This window comes from Ixodes scapularis, unplaced genomic scaffold, assembly GCF_016920785.2.
Source record: "Ixodes scapularis isolate PalLabHiFi unplaced genomic scaffold, ASM1692078v2 PGA_scaffold7__128_contigs__length_106722199, whole genome shotgun sequence".
In the NCBI taxonomy this organism is placed as follows: Eukaryota; Metazoa; Arthropoda; class Arachnida; order Ixodida; family Ixodidae; genus Ixodes; species Ixodes scapularis.
In genome coordinates this window covers 9,563,013-9,584,696 of record NW_024609882.1, presented here as the reverse complement: position 1 = coordinate 9,584,696, position 21,684 = coordinate 9,563,013, and the positions used below count along the sequence as shown (strand labels likewise).

The window sequence follows — 21,684 nt, the reverse complement described above, 5'->3', positions numbered from 1 at the left end:
AGGAGCTCGACGGAACCAGTGTGTAATAAGCACCCAGCAATAATCAGCACCCAGCAATGACGAAACCTGCTAGCTATATATATAAGGTAGTCACTTGGCGCCATATTTGAGCTCGTTATTCACAGCGCATCCGGGGGTGGTGTGGTTGGCGTGACACAGGTCCCCGCATCCTCAGATAGTCCTCAGATTAAACTCCTACTCATCGTCTGCGAAGAACGGCGATCTTGATGGAGAGGAATGCACGTTGCGGAAGCATTGCGGATTTCTTCGCCAAGCTTCGCGATTCCGTACAAGCCCCGAGCTGATAATACATACATGCGCTGTACTTATGTGAGTGGCGCTGGGGCGGGGGGCTACACACCGCCTCCCAACTACCAGGTGGCGCTGAGAAATCGTTTTATTCGTTTTAAAAGTGGTCTCCGTGCGTTTGCGACCGGAAGGTGTTTTTAAGGTGCTGACACAACGCTGTTTCTGGCTAAACAAAGAAATAAGAGCTAAAATTCTGTTTCCGTACCTCTTTATGGTGAAATCGACTTATGAAACGCAGTAAGTGTAATGTTTGACGCTAAGCGTTGAAACATTTTAAAGAAGAAAAAAGAAAAAACAGGCCAAGCAGCACGGATTTTGGCCAAGCAATGGCCAATGTCTGGCGATGGCTGATGGCCAGTGGCCATTGGCCAATGGCCAGAGAAAAGCCAGTCACCGGCCAGTCTCTTGCCACTGTCTGGCCACTTGGCCAAGGACGATTGCAGCCATCGACCGATGACTGGCCAACTCTGTGCTGCTTGGGAGAATAGAGAAAAATGTTTTTCATGATATTTCCATGCGTTTGCGACCGGAAGGTGTTTTTAAGGTGCTGACACAACGCTGTTTCTGGTTAAACAAAGAAATAAGAGCTAAAATTCTGTTTCCGTACCTCTTTATGGTGAAATCGACTTATGAAACGCAGTAAGTGTAATGTTTGACGCTAAGCGTTGCAACAATTTAAAAGAGAAAAAAAAAAAAACAGCCCAAGCAGCACGGATTTTGGCCAAGCAATGGCCAATGTCTGGCGATGGCTGATGGCCAGTGGCCATTGGCCAATGGCCAGACAAAAGCCAGTCACCGGCCAGTCTCTGGCTACAGTCTGGCCACTTGGCCAAGGACGATTGCAGCCATTGAACGATGACTGGCCAACTCTGTGCTGCTTGGGAGAATAGAGAAAAATTTTTTCATGATATTTCCATGCGTTTGCGACCGGAAGGTGTTTTTAAGGTGCTGACACAACGCTGTTTCTGGCTAAACAAAGAAATAAGAGCTAAAATTCTGTTTCCGTACCTCTTTATGGTGAAATCGACTTATGAAACGCAGTAAGTGTAATGTTTGACGCTAAGCGTTGCAACATTTTAAAGAAAAAAAAAAAACAGCCCAAGCAGCACGGATTTTGGCCAAGCAATGGCCAATGTCTGGCGATGGCTGATGGCCAGTGGCCATTGGCCAATGGCCAGACAAAAGCCAGTCACCGGCCAGTCTCTAGCCACTGTCTGGCCACTTGGCCAAGGACGATTGCAGCCATTGACCGATGACTGGCCAACTCTGTGCTGCTTGGGAGAATAGAGAAAAATGTTTTTAATGATATTTCCAAGATCCTTTTAAGTCTAACAAAAAAAAAAAAGATTCAGACATAAAATTTGCTGATTGTTAAAGTGCAACTACCAGTTACATTAGGCGTTTTTAGGTATCGTTGGCTGCACGCAGAAAACTTAACGTTGTTCTTTAGGGCGTTTTCCTTTTTTTTATATTTTGGCGGAAACTGTATAAATTAATTAAACGTAAATACGTTTTTGCTTTTAGAGCGCAGCTCTTAGGGGCCCGTTTCCGGCTTGAGCGGCGTCGGCGTCGCCGTCGCCGTCGCCGTCGCCGTCGCCGTCGCCGTCGGCGTAACCGCGCGGTGCATCATGGGAAATGTCCCATAATGCACCGCGCGAGCCCCCCACCGGGGTCACGTGACTTCGTGGGGGGGCACGTGACCCCCCCGAGGTCACGTGACCCCCCGAAGTCACGTGACTCCCGTGAGGTCACGTGACCCCCTCCTCGAGGTCACGTGACCCCCCGAGGTCACGTGACCCCCGGCGATGTCGCGTGACCCCCCGATGACGTCATCGACACTAATGACGTAACCGGCATCCACATCGTCATCGTCATCATCACTGATGACGTCGACATCAGTGATGATGACGATGACGATGCGGATGCCGGTGACGTCATCAGTGATGATGACGATGACGATGTGGATGCCGGTGACGTCATCAGTGATGACGACGATGACGATGTGGATGCCGGTGACGTCATCAGTGATGATGACGTCATCAGTGACGATGACGATGTGGATGCCGGTGACGTCATCAGTGATGATGACGATGTGGATGCCGGTGACGTCATCAGTGATGATGACGATGACGATGCGGATGCCGGTGACGTCATCAGTGATGATGACGATGATGATGTGGATGCCGGTGACGTCATCAGTGATATGACGATGACGATGTGGATGCCGGTGACGTCATCAGGGATGATGACGATGACCATGTGGATGCCGGTGACGTTACCGACATCCGCATCGTCATCGCCATCACCACTGATGACGTCATCAGTGACGTCACTGATGTCGTCACCGGCATCCGCATCGTCATCGTCATCATCACTGATGACGTCGTCAGCGACGTCACTGATGACGTCACCGACATTCGCATCGTCATCGTCATCATCACTGGTGAAGTCATCAGTGACGTCACTAATGACGTCATCGGTACCCGCATCGTCATCGTCACTGCTGACATCATCAGTGACGTCAGTGATGACATCATCGGCATTGGGGGTCACGTGACCCCCAAGGTCACGTGACCCCCCCTGGTTAGTCTAACCCCCCCCCCCCCCAGCGCCCTTCCCTCCTCCTCCTCAAGAGCTGCGCTCCAATTCGGCGTTACAGGGAGTTGTAAGCGGCTTTCACTTTTTGTCTGAAGGACACATAAGGACACAACTTGAAGGACACATAAATCTAGGTGCTCAAAATGATTGTATTTTAACATTTCTTCAGTGAGAGTTCGTACCTAAAATAATCATTCACGGCAGTTTGCACTGTTCTTCATCAGTCGCCTTGTTACCGTGTCTGGTGCTTCCACAAGCAACTAAACAGCTACTGTTTGTTCTCCTAATATTTGCCATCTCTCCTCGCATTTGCAGTGAAATGAAAAAGGAGTGTGCGGTTATGCTCCAAAAGCTCGTTTTACTTTTCCAAAATGAACTTTTGGCTGCTCCAATAGCTTCTCCGGAATGGCTATGACCAATCACATCACTGCTCCTATCACCTGACCTAACCCCTTGCGCGTGGGTATGGCCGGGAGCGTGATGATGTGGCAAAAGAGAGGCGTATGATTGGTCTAACGAGGACGTAGCTTCCACCACAGCCTCAGCTTAGAGGTGAACAAAGTGTGGTGGCTGCAGCACCAATTATCGAAGTCTGCCATTTTTTTTTAACTGACGCGAGAATTGTTTGAAGCGCATAAAAACGACTCAAGTTTTAAAGTAATATCAGTCTCTTGTTTTCTTCTTTCTGTTATTCATTTTTACATTCTTTATTTGGATTTTTACCGGCGTTAACGGGAAGGGAGGCAGCAACAAAAGGCAAAGCTGCTTGACGCCCCCCCCCCCCCCCCCACGGCACATAGTTCAGGGCATCATAAAAATTAACATATGACATGCTAAAAGTATGACACCGTCATTTTACGTAACTGAAGTGTGGTGCAGCATAAAATAAAATAAAACAGGTAGGAGATAGAACAGTAGGGTAACACTCGTCACAGCACTAACTGCTATAGGCATGTTGCATTTTGTGGATTGCGCCTTCATCATTGGTGAGATCTTAATATTAGGCACATATAATTCCTAAACGTCACATATTAAAAAAAAAAAAAAAAATATTACAAAACAAAAGGCACGAAAGAGGCAATACGCCTTTTAAATTATATATATATATATATATATATATATATATACCGGGTGTTTTTGTGAAGACTTTCAGAAATCCTGAAAATTAGGGCGTTTGAAAAAAGAAGAAACTGTCTTCGGGAACAAACTACCAGCCACGGCGGACGTCAGGGATTGCCAAAAACATACTAATTAGCCAGCTAATTAATTAAAATTTGTTAATTAACTTTTTAATTAGGGGAAATAGACATATGGTTCCAATTAGAAAGTTGCTGAGCGTTATTTAAAACCACTAAATCTGCCGTTTTCAGCAAGACTTTGAGCGCGTGAGAAGCGGAGTAGTGCACTAAAGTTACCGGTCTTTGAGCAGGTACAAAGCGAGAGGTTGCGATAAGGCGCCCGCGCGATTTTTCTGTCTCTTTTCTAGCCCCAGCCCTGTACCTGCTCCACGAGTGGTAACTTTAGTACAATACTACGCTTCTCATGCACCGAAAGTGTTTCTGAAAATGACTGATTTAGTGGTTTTCGATAACGCTCAGCAACTTTCTAATTAGAACCATATGTCTATTTCCACTAATTCAAAAGTTAATTAACAAATTTTAATTAATTAGTTTGCTAATTACTATGTTTTTGGCAATTCCTGACGTCCACCGTGGCTGGTAGTTTGTTCCCGAAGTTTTTTTTTTTATTTTTTGACGCTTTATTTTTAGGATTTTTGAAAATCTTCGCAGGAACACCCGGTATATATATAGTGTATAACTATGCAAGCATTTCTTTAAACCGTTCGAACATCGTTTAATATGACTCGTTATATAAGAAGCTTGAACACTGAAGGTGTTCTGCCTTGTTCTGCATTCATGTAATAGCATTGTAGATGACTTGGCAATAACAGTACTTTAATGCCAACGCCTCCATAAGCGTTTAAAATGCTATTAAAAATATAACGTACCAGCGGAATTTTATCGAACTGTACACAGCTGTCGCGTCACCTGTCGTCACTGGTAGTTGACCACCGGCCAAACAAAGGCAGCAACGAAACTTTTCCCTCCGGCGGTAATCAATCATATGCAAACTACGCCAACAGCAAAAAACAAAACAAAAAACCTTGGCTTTTTTTTTTACCCTCGTTTCCAAGCACTTCAAACACTTTTTGGTCTTCGTAAAATGCGCTCACAGCAACTCCAAAATTGAGGGGAAAAAACGCACGCTCCCATGCGCGCATAAAATATAGCGGTCGGGAAGTCTAAATCACTCGAGCAACTAAAACTACGGGGACCAGGAAATGTTGCAGAGATAAAAAAAAAAAGCTTTGTAAATAAAAAGTAAAAAAAGAATCCCAGGTTTTATCGGGAGTTTACGCTGGTCGGCAATTGCTCGTGAGGGAGGCGCTGGTGGCGCAGATAGTCTGCTCCACTTAACGACGGCCGATCGACGCAGCCAGCCGGCACGCTTCGCCACGCGGCGCGATCGACCGCGCCAGGACTGAAGGCCTGCCAGCGACGGGACGCAGGCTGACACGCCGGGCCAGGCACACGCGCGACACAAAGGAACGTAAGAACAAAAGAGGTGGTCGCGAGAGGAGAGAGGATGGAAAACGGGGAGAAGTGGAGGTTGCCCCATTAACGAGTCTACGTAGTGCTTCGTTCTTAGAAACACATAGCTGGGGAAAGAAAACAAAAACCTTTCGTTTCGAGTGGGGAGCAGACAGCTTGTCGAAATTGGCGAAATTTATTTTTCCTCGTCAACTTGTTTGGGTGGGGCGACCGTCGAGGAGAGACAGTTTGGGTAAGTCGAAGAATGATGCCTGCCTGTCTTGACTGAGTGGTAATCTGAGGTGAACGTGTTTGTAGTAGTCAGTAGTAAAGGAGAAAGTTATCGGAGCCGATTCTCGAAGCTATAAGAAGGGAAGAAAGAAATAAGGTTCACCACATTAGGACACGATTGTAAGGATGACGACTCCATTTTGGTTCAACTCATGAATACCAAATAATAGGAATGTGATTAGGTGGTGCTGCCAATCTGCCTTCCAAAACATAAAAAGTGCTGCAGGATCAACTTTAACAGAGCAGCTACAAGACAAACAATTATTTGCTTTCTAGTTATTAATAAAATGAGTTATTGGTATGTTTTTATAGCCTAAAGTTAGTTTTTCTCAACGGGCGACTTTTCTCTCAGTTGTCGATGAGCAATTTAGCCAGTGCAGTACACCTGCTAGACTGGGAGCCTTTAACGTACATCACGAAGTAGTGATAAACGACCGCACACCGGTACGATGCTCATCCAGATCGAAACAGGGAGGTGTGGGAGTGAACCCAGGATCCCTGGGTTTAGTAGCACGCAAGATTTCACTCCACGTGCTTCGAGCTGGTGTGCGCTAAAGTTACTGGATCCTGGGAAAGTAACGCCAAGCTCCCCGTGTGGTCGCCATCTTGGTCCGTGAAATGAGCAATTTCTCCTTGACCACTTCGTTCTTGGTGAGCCGATCTGAATTCGCTGGTGACAGGTAGCTTTATGGAGGCGTTTATTATCCACACACCGGCGAAACAAGCGCACATATTTGTACCACCACCACATGCTGGACCGGTGCTTGGAGGCACTGAAAAACAAGTTTACTGTCTTGAAATACGCAAGATGAACAATACAATAGTAAGAGATCCATGGATATATGCATGATTAATAAGTTGATCGCATACGAAGTGCCAAAGACTCTTAAATTGGTGGGGAACGCTTCTAGTACGATGATGCTCCATGGTGATCTTGGCGCGAGTGGTTTAGAACGACCCCCTGGAGGCTTCGAAGATTTAAATGGACCAAGATGGCGATTTCCATGGCAACCTAGACCAACTAGCCAATCGCCTTGCGAGGTTTGGGTCGTGTGTATGTTAGTATCCGTTTGTGCCCGGCTAGCAGGTAGGGAAGGTAATGGCGCTACTTTCCCAGGATCCAGTGACTTTAGTGTGCGCTAGCCCACTCGGCCACTGATCCCCTTGTTATATAAACCATTTTCGCTCAATCTCATACCAGCGCGCAACCCTCGACGGGGTGCATTTTTGGACTGCCGGATGGCACAGGGTATGCAACAAGGAACTAGGCGAAAGGCTTAGAAACAGATGTCGGGTGTGGGTTAGTTCTAAGTTCTTCTTGTTTATCATTACAATTTCTGAAAATCTACGATTGACTGACTATCACTGCGTCGTCGTCGGGCACGTAAATAAATTTAATAAGCGCAAGAACAATCGCGGAAAGTGTTCGATGAGCACAAGAAGCTGCAGCGCGAGTGTGACAGCAATGTAATTGAGCTTCACATGCTCCCCAAGGATCCTTACTTATGAAATCAGTCGATTGCGAGCGTGAATCGCGACCGATTCCAGCCCGATGCAGGTGCCCCGATTAGGCCATCACTGGAAGGTATGCTATTCTTCTATGGCATGTGAAGGGTATTACAACGCTTACCTGCCACCACTCAAGATACATCTAGCAAACGCCGAGAGAACACCTCCTATAGGTTACATGGAACTGCTCATATATACCTTTGCTGTCGAAACTCAATCAAACCACCCCTCCGTCCCCATCCTCCTTCTTCAGAGGAGGCAGGGTATTGGTTGACATTAGCCAGCTCGATTCAACCGGCCAGGGGGATCGGTGTCCGACTGTACCAACGTACACCAGCTCAGAACACGTGGAGCGGAAAGCTCCCGCTGCACAACCCAGGGATCCTAGGTTCAATCCCCACCCCTGCCCGTTTCGATCTGGATGAGTATCATGCCGGCGTGCGGTCGTGTATCAGTACTGCGTGGTGCACGTTAAAGATCCCAGGTCGTACTACGCTGGCTAAATTGCTTATCTACAATGGTTAACTATGTCGCCATGTTCTGGCGGACTATACTGCTGTTGTATAAATAACTAACAACATTTTCTTACTTTTCAGCTAACCAAGTTTCAGTCAAGTTATTGTAGCCCACCGAAGCCATGTCTAGTCACGTTACCCTCGTACCCACAGCGTTTGCTACCCAGAAAGCTGTATTGCCAGAACCAGCGGGTATTTCGAGTTTTAATCCGTTGGACCGCATCGTCGGCGCTGCAATCCTCAAGACGGTGGCACCATTAAGAAAACGTCTATTATAATTACTAAAAAGATATATATTTTTAAGCTACTCAACATTTTTGCGAATTTAGAACTCGCGGCAGGAGACATGTGGGAAGCAAGTTTAGTTTTATGTTAGCGATTTTTGTTTATTTTTCTGCCTATATTCTTCTCAATGTATCGACTACATATTCACTGATCTTTCAATTATCATCCAACCCATTAAATAGGTATTCTAACGGTGACCTCCTTAAGGTGTTGTTCAGCCACAAATGTATATTGCCACGCTCGTCGACGAGCGACCGCTTGCGTGGCCGAGTGGTTACCGTGCTTGACTGTCGCGCGGAATGTCAGGGTTCGATTCCAGTCAGTGGAAAGCTCTTTTATTTGTTCTCTCAACATTGCGTTCTCGTGTGTTCGAGAAAATTCTCGTATGATCGAGTTCCGAATGTTCCAGTCGCCGAACAATCTAGGCCGATTGTTCCAGAATCCAACGCGCGTACATAAGGGACTCCGCGTGCTGATCTGCAGTCAGTTTCGCCCCAGCGTTCGACTCTGCTGCTACTTCGACGCCCGCGACGCTCTGTTATTATCTTTTGTACGCTTTTATTTTTGGCACAAGTTCGCCATATTAAACGTTTATTTCTTTCTGTTCATTTATTGTTTATTGGTCACCACCCGTGACAATATACGGTGTGCTCTATTTTCTTTTCATTTTTTTTTGAGGGTGGGGTAGGTTGGGGGAGGGGGGGGGGTACAGGCTTGTTTAAAAAAAAAACCTGAACGCAAGACAAAAGTGGTATGTGGCGGGGATTTTTAGAGTCCGGGTGGACAATACATCGGGTACTAATGGTCACGATAAGTTGGCGAATTAACTAGATTGTGTTAATTACATTTTTTATTAGAGATACTAAACATATGGTTTCAATAAGAAACTTGTTGAGCTTAATCGAAACCTGCTCAATCAGTTAATTTTGGAAGTACCTAAACAACGTGGGAAGCACAGTGGAGCGCTAAAGTTAACCCCTTGCGCAGCAGAAGCAAGGCTACAAATGCGATAGCGGGCTGCCTGGATGTTCCATTTTAGGGTCGAAGCTCCTAAGGGTTTAGCCTTGTCCGTCCGGTGTCCGTGCTCACATCGATCTTGTTGGTGCTCGTGCTCGTGCTCGTGAGCTCACATGCTCGTGTGGAGCAAAAAATAAATAAATAAATAAAAAATGATGAAAAAAAAATGTTTGCGCAGTCGACAAGATTCGAACCTGCGGGACCAGTAGGGGGCTCTGAGATGTTGTAGTAACTCAAGAACTGGGGGCGTCATGGATGAAACGTTGCATGTAGCCGCTTAACGTCTATACAGGAGAGGGCGCTGCGGTCAAATGCATATATAATCGCGCTAAACTTTGCATGCATTGGCTCAGTGCTTGTAGACGAGAGGGCGCTGCGGTCAAATGCTCAAATGCGTATATAACCACGTTCTATACCACACATTCTCTTTCTGACATGGATGAAAACGAACGAAAGGCTCGGCATGCTGCGGCTCAGCGTCTACGCAGACAAGCGCCACTAGAGCTTCGCCCCAATCAACATCATTCACCACGTAGAGATGCGGTCAATTGTTTTTTTTTTTTTCATCCGGGTTTTCTCACCCCTACCCTTGTGCCCGTGGCACGAGTGCTAACGTTAGAGCGCTACTGCGCTTCCCACCCGCCCAGTCTTTCTAAAATGTTTGATTGAGTGTCTTTCCTAAACGGTCAGCAAGTTTCTAATTTGAATCATACGTATACTTTACTAACTGAGATGTTATCAAATTTGAGTTAAGTATTTAACTTATCATGACAATCAGCACCCTGTATTATGTCCCCTTGGAAATATAACACACCTGCACAAACCACATTAGGGTAGCTTTCACGTTTGTTCTTTTAAAGAAATTCGTAAAGTCTCTAGGAACAGCCTGTACACAAAATAGTTTTGGGCCGCACTGCATTTTTCCGCCTCAAGTAATATGGGTAGAGATATTTGGTGAGATTCGTGAATGTTTCAGAACAAGACGCTACCAGAACCAAAAATGAAGGAGCAAAGCCGGAATTTATTTACCAGCCGAAGTTCGCATGAACCATAAACTCATCCAGCAAAAAAAAAAAAAAAAATGTTCACGGCGCCTGTAGCGCTCATTTGATCAAAAACCAACTTTTCGCCAACAAAACAAATTTTGTTTTTATTTCCCCCCCCCCCCCTCACAACGTTTCCCACTAAAATAAACCCCAAAAAGGCCCACAATTGAATTCGTTTTTGAGACACATGGACGGCAGAATCGTCCGATCCGACGTCGGATCCGACAGTCCGAACGTCGCTCCGAATTGCCGCACGCGACAGTTTGAGACACACGCTTCCGACCTTGCATGCGACACGACGATCTGTTCCGCTCCGCCCAGGAGATCCGAGCACTCCAGCGGAGGTCCGCGTTCACAGATCTCTGGTCCCAGACTGACGGTTTAGCTCACACGAGCAAACTTAGAAGCTCGTTCTCGTTAGCGCGTGTATTCTTTGCCGGGGCCATCTTTCTCGAATGGGTCAGCGGGATCCACGCGCCCGGCTTCCCGTCGCCCGTCCCGTTTTCTTGTTCGTCCCGACAGACCCAGTACGTCATGATGACGTTCGCGCTAGCTGTGCTGTCATTGGCTGGACGCATCCGACAATCCGTCCGCCGTGCGAAACTATCTGGCGCGTTGGACGCACGTCGGATCGCCGATCCGACGTCTGATGCGACCAAATTTTTTGGATCAGGCAGTCGTACTGCCGGATCGGACGTCGGATCGGATGGTTTTTTCGCGCATGTGTCTCGCGCTTTAAGGGGTAGTCTGCTCTTAGCGAGGTTTCGTTTTTCTCCCATATTTCTTAATCTAGGTAACATATATATGTATGAATTTTTCTGCGTATATATCCTCTCAAAGTATCTACGGTATGTATCATGTGTTACATAAATACATAGTTACATATAACTCTCTATGTGTGTATCATGTTGCTACGAAAAACGTAAATATTGCCGCCTGATTACTTTTTGAATGCCATTGCGTCTTGTCTATTTTTTTCTCTTGCCACTGCTGTTTGTGTGACAGAGGAGCCGGGGACTCGTCGAGTTGCATGATGCAGCTTTTTTCATAGGTCTCCCTCCATCATTTGTTTGATGGGGAAAAAAGAACATTATTATTAATATAATATATTATTATTGTTCGGGAAAATTTCGCATTCTATCATGACCCCTGGGACACACAGATATTTAGCTGCCTCCGATACGTACTTATTTACAGGGGCAGAAAACTCGGTTTTCTTCTTTTCCTCGTAACCTCTAGTATAAAAGACAAAGAAAGAATAATGTTAGGAGTGTCTAGATCTTGATTCTTACTCTCGTCGTCTGCCACGTAATTGTTTCGGTATACGATATAGACGACGTAAATAAAGCAAAACATTTCAAGATAGAAAAGGTAAATTAATAAATATAGAAGATACATATGGCAGAGTTACTGACATTCACGCTTAACGAGAAAAAACCTTCCGATGGCGTGGCGAGAGCAAAACAAGGTTTGCGCCCATATAATGTACACGACTTAATCTTCGCGAGGACCTAATTGTTGCGAATTTCACGAATCGCCTAAAATTCGCGAAAAATAGGTTCCGCGAACAATTCCGGTAAAATGCAAGCACGTTGGAATCTATATTGAGATCCCACCGCGTGACAAAAATTAGGACCCTCGAATTATTTCTAAACTTCAGCTTTGAGATAAATCGCGAAATATTGAGCCCACGAAAATAAGTCATTTGCAGTGTACTGTTTGACCGTTCAAGATGGCGATGGCTGCGTAGAATAGGTGTTCAGGACTCATGAATAGGCTTAAACACAAATGTTCTGAAGTTTTGTTTGCTGCCGGGCTCCTCTTCTGCTCAATGCTGATGCCTTTCTTTTTTCTTTTTTTTTTTCGGCGTTCGTTTGCGATTTTTGGTTAGACTGGTTTTGTTTAAAACAATTATTCAACTGGCACATGAAAAAGCATTCTCAGCGCGCATTTATTCCTCGGGAGAAATGCTATCTCCATCACGAAAATATTGCCGGAACAAAACAAAGAAAACTCTGATTGCATATCTCTCTCCGCTGTCCCTCTTCTCGCGCCCCTACATTTGATTCGGTCAGGTGATTCCGCAATTATGGTAATTTGGGGTGCAAGTCGCCCAGTGTGAGCCTCCACGTGCTTTGAGTGCCGTAAGCAGAGAAGAAACAAATACCAGCATAAAACTCCAGCCGCTTACGGGTGACAAATTTTGTCTGCGCTAGATACATATTAAATGCGTTGCCACCGCTGAAAAAAAGAAGAAAAAAAAAACATAAAAAGCGGAAACCTAGTCGTCTCTAACAAATTCATAGAAACAAAACCTCGGTCTAGGAGTTTTTATTGTTTTTGTTAACTCTACTTAAAGTAATTAAAGCACAAGAGAAAATATACTAAGCTACAAAGACAGCTGATTTTCATCTGCATGCAAGTACGCAGCGCTATGTCGCGCTTGGCCGCCTTTCATTTTTTGTTATTCTTTCTTACCAAGATTTTGGTGGACATTACGTGATGCGAGGTCGCAGTTGAGTGATTCCAGGCAATTCATCGACACTAATGGTGTCATACAGCAGTAAGGGCATATGTATAATGCGACTGAGTGTGTCTGCTACCCCGCGCGTTACGAGAGGGTAGCTTGCTGGAGAGGGAAGTGATTGCTTTGTTTGGCCATTTGCAGGGTCCTATCTTATCAGTGCGTAACTTACTGTGTCCTTCGGTTTATTACCCATTTGATTAATAGACACTACACTCCGTCTCACCTTGCGATGCAACGCTGCGGACACTACAAGCCATCCCGGCTACACTCTGTTCACTCTTCATCTGACACAGCAGCTAAAGCTACAAGCGCGAGCTATCCCGCGCTCCTGGCTTTGAAGCGTCCATTTGTAGAGAGATTGCGCGTTCTGGGGAAGTACGTTTCAAAGGAGCGTCCTCGAGCTCTTGTGCTTGTGGCACTGGCGACACACTCAGCTTGTGAACGAAGCATAATCCAGCGCTAGGGACGCACCAGGTGACCGTGCGCCCAGCACGTCAGCGCATCCCTTTTGAATGCCACGTGACAATAACACGTCATTAAAACGGCCTCGGCGGCTCTTAGTATCTTCGGTGGTTTGTTTCAAAGTCAAACAAGGTACCTCACTGGTGTTATTGACTTTTCAGTCTTAAAGGGGCGATGCAACGACGGTTCTACTTTGCGCAAATACCGCTTAGAACGAAATCTCCGACGCTAACGAGCTATCATCACGCGTTAGTTTTCCCCGCACGCAAAAGAAGTCACAGCAAAAATTAAAGAAAGACGAGCAGCGTTTACGCCCTCAACTCGCGGGCAGATCAACTGGCCACGTGATCTGGAGCCGATGATATGCCTCTAATGCGGATCCTAGCCACGCGCTGGGGTTGGCAAAGAACAGGACACGCGCTGGGTTTCAGACATCGTTATGGTTTGGTTATCGCCATTGCAGCGATTGGGCACGGCCTACTCCTCAAATGCGTGTCGAGCTTTTATCACGAGCCCGAATTGAATGCTGCCCGACCAGGTCACCGGAGGCAGCGCGAGCGCGCTGCCCGGGTGCCAAAGCGCAGACATTATTTTTCTGTCTAAACGGATATTCTGCCTCATCATTCGCTGAGCTCATTTCGTAGATCGCAGAGATTGGCTCATTGAGTGCTTTGCGGGTAAGCAGACGCGCAGGCGTTTCTTAGAGTGTACGGTGCCAGGGAAGGGCCAGTATTTACAAGAAGCACGGTAGAGGGTGGGGTATGTGGCATCGAGGGCATTGTGGGGGTAAGAGTTAGTTTATAGTCGTCGGAAGACGGTAGCGTCGGCTCTGGATAGGTGCGGGTGTGATGCTGGATATTGTTGGCGCTCGTGCCGGTAGTGGGCGAATATGTCGGCGAATTTTTGGGGAGGTATGGGCTTGAGGGTGTCTTGAGCTTGGAAGTCTGCTCCCTCTTGGAAAACAACCCCAGTGTGTATGGGCACGGGCAGCACCGTGTGCCGCCTCGTTTTTTTTTGTTTTTTTTTTTTGGAGATTTGTGTTTAGGGGATTAAACGATGTATGTTTCTGGAAGTTGCTTCACTTGTTGTAGGACAGTCAATGGTGGCTGTGATAATAAAATTATGGTTTAACTAAATAGCGTCGCAATAAATCAAGTAGCTCAGGGTACCAATCTGGACAACTTAAACAAACTAATCTAATCAATGAAAACCCAGGTGGCAAGTTTTACAAATTTAAAAGCAATCGTGGCGGAGTGCCAAAAAGGGCCGGGAAAACCTACAGAATGTCAGGCAGGCCCTCGTATCAAAAATTGATGGCCTTGAAAATCGCAGTAGGTTGTGTAATCTTCGATTCTACGGTACAAAGGGCGTAGGTAGCCGCGGGTATCAGTGACACTCGTTCAAGAACTGTGTGAAACAATGATTGACATAACTCCGACCACAATTGAGAGATATCATTAAATAAAAATGATAGGCGGGGCAAAAATTAAATCTTGACTGGAAACGTTGTGTCATTTAAATAAACAGAGGCCGTTATAGGAAATTGTAAGCAATTAGAAATATTATACGCATAGGGGACGACACAGCCAGCACAGATGACATAGGCGGCTTTTATCCGTCTCCTCTTCTTAAATGTTTACGATAGCCACCACCACGCTCAAATATTACAAGTCATAGGGAACGTCAAGAAATTGAAAGGGCCCGGAATCAGTAAATTCAACGATTTCCTTCAAGCGATACTTAGGAAAAGACGGGTTTGGCAAGATTTTGCCAAGAGTCATCGTAGCGACAATGCGCAGGTTAAACTAAAGAATGACGCTTTTTATATCAATAACGTAAAGTACACTTACGATGACGGCATCAACAACTTAATGAAGTTCGGGTGAGCATGCCTTAGTGTGCCCAACACCATCTCTTTAATTAATTGTCGAAGTATAACAAATAAGATCGATGATTTTTCTGCCATCCTGGTCACAGTTGTACCAGTACTTAATACGAGCGCGTAGTTATAACAAACACTTAAAACGAAAAAAAAAACACACGAATGACGTATACTGACGACTTCTTTTATGTGTACGTCTTTTATGTTTTTATTCGTTTGGTTCTGAGTTTTTATTAACGGTTAAACCATCGGTTATACGTTCGGCGTTGCAAATAGCACCACAGTCACTTTTGTTCTAGATATAATTTTGGCTACGGAAAATATATTATTCAATTCCAATGTAATAGCATACAGTCTTATTGGAGGGTTTAAATGTTTCAAAGGCTGCTGGTCCTGGTTGCCTACCGATAGCACTGCTAAATTATTGTGCTCGGTCAATGTCCCCATATCTGAAAATTATTTTTGAAAAGTCACTGAATGATTGCTCTCTATCAGATGACTGGAAGATAGCTTCTGTCATACCAGTTAATAAATATGGGCTTACAAATATCGTTTCAAATTATCGTCTTATTTCACTGTGATATGTTTGTTTTAAAATTCTTGAACACATCTTTTAAACTTGCTTTGTTAAACAAAGGGATGATCAGTCATCGTTTAATCCGAAACATCATGGCTTCAGGAGGGGGTTTTCCTGCGACAAGAGATTAACCGAGTTTACTCAAAATTTTTGATGAAGCAAGGGATAACCGTAAAACTGTCGACTGCGTTTTTTTTTAGATTTCAGTGGAGCATTTAATGTGTATCATAATTTTAAAATCCTCCCCCCCCCCCCCCCCCCGCGTTTCCCTGTCCTAAATTTTTACATGCAGAATTCAAGACGGGGGTGAGGCGGGTACGCGCTGGCCTGACGTTAGGCCTAACGATACACTTTGACTTCTAACGCCGTCAACCGGTAGCCGCAGCTAGGGCGATGATGATGATGAGATGACACGTGATTTTAGCAGACGCCGCGCCGAGCTTCACACTCGCGCCGTTGCGTCACCCAGCGGCGCGGCAATCACCAGCGAGCCAGGGCGGTCTGCGCGGCGCACCGCCGCACTCCCTGTCGGCGCTGCGGCAGCTTTTTTCTTTTTTTTTTTCAAAAGTCAATTGTTACGCATTGGAAATCAAAATAAACTCTCTGCTCATATGTGATAAACGTTGAAATGGCAAATAAGTATGCGCGTTATCTGATTACATGCCTGCTGAAATTCGGAATGCGAACGGTCATACCCTTGCTGCATGCCAGCGGTGAATCAGTGCCTCGACCAATACCGCGACGCCATATACCGGCACTATCCGTTTATATAATGTCTGCGTATTACATGAAGTTCGAACTCTGTAAATGTGACAGGTGGTCATACAAAATTATAAAGAAATACTAACTGAAAGTCGACAAGATTCATTTGCTCCTCTTTTCAAACGAAAACTATGAAATGATTGAGAGTGTGTTGAACGTTCAATAGACCGTACATTAGACGTTCGCATGGCTAGAGAGAGCTGGTGCTATCACTTCGAAGCCTGGATTTAGCACGCGCCTGCTGGACCCGCTTTCCGCAGCGTACGATCTAGCAAAAGTCTCTCATATTTATAGTTTTCTTACTTTTTATCTCCAAGCTGACTTACTTTAAGTCACAAAAATTATATAGATATATATATTAGGACGAAGATATATATCTCCCTCCGCCTTTAAAAATGACAATGTTTGGTGTTCCTATAAATGTTTTTGTGATTTCTTCTTCAAGTAAATAAAATATTATGCTACGTATAGACACTTTCAGGCAGCTGTGCATAAGCGCCGCCGTAACCGACCTCCAGTTTTTGTTTCTTCTTATTCCGTTCGCTTCACTTCATCATTACCTCAGCAGGACAAGGTATCGCCACTCTAGGTGCTACTGGGTCCTTCTCCCCAGCATAGGCATCTGTGGAAGCTCATGCATAAACGCCCACTTCATTGGCTCGGCATTTCGGTAAAACAAGAGAAGGTCGGCTACGGCGGCTCAATCTGGCACGTCTTTAAAGCGTCTATAAGAGCTGCTCCTAGTATTGTACTGCATCTGCAGAGACCATATAATAATTTAAAAATAATACATTGGAGCGCGGGAAAAATATACGCCAATTTTTAAAAAAAAGACCTGTACTCGCTTTTCACGCACCTTAAACGCATTTTACGCAGTTGGAATTGACAGCTTACTTCAAAACGCTTATTGAAACAAAAATAAAGAAATAAACAAAAACAAGATATACAAAAACACAAAACAAAAACGGTGGTGGAGCATGCATTTATGTTCACAAATGTTGTGGTTATTATTCGGCGTTCAAACATGGGCATTCGGTGAAATAAATTGACGTTACCTAAACCCGACCAAAAAATTCCGCGTTGCATTTGAGGCTCCTTTCACAAAGTATATTGTTGAAGAGGGTAAGAGGAAGTCAAGAGGATTGCCGTTTCTGGTCAGACGACGCGGAAACAGAATTGAACGACCGACTTCTCCAAAACTGCGGGCGGGCGTTACAGACCCCCCCCCCCCCCCCCCCTACAACGGAAACTAAAATATAAAGAAAGAATCGAAGAACGAAAGTTTAGCTCAAAACGTAAATAAGGACGAGGATTCAAGAAACGACATAAAAGTGCATTCACAGACCAAAGAAAAAAAGGACAGGAAGGTGGAGGCAAACTGAATTCCGTGACATCCCCAGAATCGATCAGGAAGACGTGCCTCCGATTGAATCCGAGTCGCCCTTCGACGGCGTGCCCCTCGGTTCGTTTCCGCCACATCACGTAGTCGGAAAAACGGGGCGACGTGAAAATACCGGCGAGTGGTTCTATTGGGTCAAGCGGTTTTCCTTGGCGTTTTCGCCCAGGAATAAGAAATGAGTGTGTGCATAAACAAAATGACGAGGAAGGATGGAGGAGTGTTAAACGCACCCATACGTGACTTGGCGCAGGCAAAAAAAAAAAGTAAAAAAGCAAGAAAAAAAAAGCGAGCATTACCCTTGTAAAAAGATGCGATTTGAGAAGGAAACGAGCTGTCTTGCTTGTACGTTTAGAAAGCGGGAACTTGGTCAGCCTTATTCGGCGTCTGGGCTTTCGACTTTAGATGATAAATATCGCTAGTTCAGGACGAAACTAGCAATATTTATCATCTAGCAATATTTATCATTTATCAACAGGGGTTTTAAGGTGCATCAGGCAGTAACGATACACAACCGCACGGTAGTTCGCTGCTTATTCAGATCTAAACAGGCAGAGGTCTAAACTGAAGCGTAGATTTGGTATCCCGGTGAAACGGCAACTTACTCGATCTCCATTCTTCGGACATAAAATTTGTTTCCTAATCCACGGCAGAATACATCGGCACCCCGAACCGTGTGCCTAACCTAGTTAAACGAAACTCATATATTTTATTCATTTGCCCCGTCTCTTGGTATTTGTGCTTATCCAAGGAAACCGGTTTTTCGGCTTTTGCTGCATCCGACCGGCATGCAAATTTTAATTTTGTTGTTGTTGCATCGACAAGTAAGCCTCTCTCTATACACGTTCCAGTTTAGCGCAGAGTTTTTGCAACGTTTACTGATGGGGGGAACAGAGACACATGCAAAGACCATTTTGAAGGTTGCAATTTTTTAGATATAAAATAAAGCCAATTTGTGTCCTTTCCTTTTTTTTTTGAAATATGTTATTATTTAAACATTTCGACGAAAAATGAAACTCAAGCAATAAATAAAAACAAAAATACCACCTCAAGATAATTTTGAACTTTTGATTGTCAGCAGTCATGTAGACGATTTGGAATGATATAATATTATAAAAATACAAAAAAATTAATGCAATAGTTTTTTTATCTTAAATACATTTTTAGTTGATTGCCAGCATCTATAGACTTGTCAGTTTTCGTCCTATGGCTTTTATGTTTTTAGTGCCCTCTTCCGCTCTGTTTCACCTTGTGTCGTACCGCAGGAAAGGCTACAAGCGCGAGCTCCTTGCTCTGAAGGACACCTTGGCGGCACAAGCTCTCGTGCAGCAAGGGCAGCTGCCAACGCAATGAGCTCGCACTCCTAGCCTTTGCTGCGGTACAACAGAAGGTGAAACGGAGTATAGCCCAACATGTCATTTTATGGAAGAGCCTGCACGACCTGTGAGCAGGTGGGGACACGATAATATATAAAATAATAAAGGCAGGAATCGGGTCGTGCGTATTCGGTATTGAGCAAGCACAGTGTCGGGGTTCGGACGTAAAACAGTTTGAAAACAAATAATCGTATTTACACCAAATATTAGAAAAAACGTATGACAGGTATTTAAATTTTACATTTCCTTCGCTGAACGTTTTATTATGAGTCACGTTTGAGCCGTTGTGAAGTTTTTAATTTACTAGTCACGATGTCATTTTGAAGAACTCATTAGGGTGGGTAAATTTCAATACGTAACATTTTTAAAAAGTACTGACTCGAAAACACGTCTTTATTATTTATTTTTGAATCTTCCTGTTACATACACTTTTTCTCAAGAATGTTCATTCGCGCATACTCATATTATTATAAAAACGCTACTTAGCGCCGGCACCTTGGCTCTGACGAATAAAAACATGTCCGAATTTGTCGCTACCGTTCTCTTTGTTACTTTAATCGTTTTCAACCTGCCAATTTTCAGTGAGAGCTTAAACCTAGCAAGAGCATGGCGAATTCGAAGCATCTTATTCTCGCTTCCTAGTGGATGAGATTGGTCCCGAGCCATTAAGAAGACCGAAGAAAAAATCACGAAGCAAATACAAAATGTGCGCCTACCAAGTCACACCCCGTGATTCTTAAGCTGTCAGCGAATATACGGGGGAAAATGAGCCTGATAGTAGCGAGTTTTAGTAGACCGTGTTTCCCGCTCCGCTCAGCCCCTCCGCTACCCGGAACTCTACAGTCAAGGCCATCGGCGCGCAGGCGCAGTGGCGGTTTCTCCGCAGCGGAGGGTTAGCGGAGGGGAAAACACGGTCTACTAAAACTCCCTATTAAATGAGAGCGCGTGGAACGTTAGGGTGGCGAGCGCTTGTTGTAAAGATTAATGGGAAGACTCAAAGGCTAATAGCCGCCTTTGCCTTAACCCTCGGTCTCCCTCCAATCGGAACGAACAAGAACATCGTCTGCTCCTCATGCCGTGCCTGGCGTTTGAACGCCGGACGCCGGCGTTCGGCGGTTGGACGCGTTCGAGCAGTCGGTGGAGACAAAGGCTCCTAGCGTTGGCGTCTACAAGAACATCTACCGGTCGTTCCAGTGAATATGGGGGGGGGGGGGGGGGTATTCACTGGACGCCATATTTGAGGGACGTGTTCAGAATGCATGCTCAGAACGAGCTTACATCAGTAGGCTGCTAAGACATGCAATCTTGATGGTGCGGAATGCACGTTCAAGAAGAACTGTGGACACTCGCAGTCAAAACGCACTCAGCAGTACCACGCAGAACTATGCCTGCCAATGAATACTCCCTATATTGTCTCTACATTTGTCCCTATATTGCCCTATATAGTCTCTATAAGGTCCTAAGAAAGCCTGGTTAGTCTAAAGCCCCCCAATTTCCTTGCGTCTATCTTGCAAGTAGCGTCAAATGCGCCAGTGCACGAGGCCCATGTCTCTCGCGGCCCTTGAAAGCAAATGGCGGCGCAGCACTGAAACGAGCGGCCCTTGAATCGAACGGCGACGGAGCACTCGCTCGTGGCACGTTTCTTACGGGTTTACGCTACAATTAATAGCTTGCGGTACTTGTAAAAAACGCCTTTATCGAGGGGCTTTAGGCTTGTCTTCCGGCCACTGCCCCCCTCGGTGACAGCTACCGAATGAAAGGGCGTGGCGGCGCTGTGAGCAATCGGCGTGCTTAAAATTAATAGTTACCAACGCCCCCCCCCCTCCCCCCCCCCCCAAAAAAAAAAAATCAGGAGAAAAAACAAAAAAAGGTCTGCGATTCCCCCCTCCCAAGCGTCATCACCGGTAGTTTCAGGAAGCGCCGCCTAGATGGCGTCAGCATCGCTTCCAGCACGTTTTGCTGCGTCTCCCAACGTGCGCAACGATAGTGCATGTCGAAGCAGAGACGCACGCGTCTGCCGCCTGGCGGCGACTCAGGTCAAGCTTCAGCGTGTTTGCCCCTTGGGGCGGATCGGCGATCAACTAACAATGTATTTATTCGGTATTAATTTATTTATTTAGTTATATTTACACACTAGAGTCTCGTTGGAGCTAGTCCATGGGTGGGGATTTTGAAACAATTGCATTCATACAAGGTAAAAAAAAGGCATGCAATATATAACAACATAAACATCAACATAAACCGCTATAAACGGCGCACAGAAATTACTCAGAGGCGATAGTAATCGATTATTGCCGGGTAATAAGATTCAAATTTCAATTGCTCCTGTAAAGAAGCTGCATTTGAACGAGTCAGTATGCCGATAAAGGGGTGAAAAAATTAAGATGTTTGATTGTCTTTTAGATTACAAATTGTAAAAGCTTGGATATGAATTCACTCAGGTGAGACGTCACGAGCTAATTAAAAAAAGTATAGGAACGTCACAGATGCGTGTGGCCAACGCGCAGACATGGGGCCCAGGCCTAACGTAGTATAAGTTTA

The 21,684-nt window shown here is 45.2% G+C and overlaps 1 protein-coding gene across 1 annotated transcript in view; it reads right to left on the bottom strand.

Moving 5' to 3' along the window:
* LOC8040197 (Down syndrome cell adhesion molecule-like protein Dscam2) overlaps window positions 1-21,684 on the bottom strand; it is an 86,247-nt gene that overhangs the window by 63,775 nt on the left and 788 nt on the right. The gene's annotated exons all lie outside the window — the stretch shown is intronic.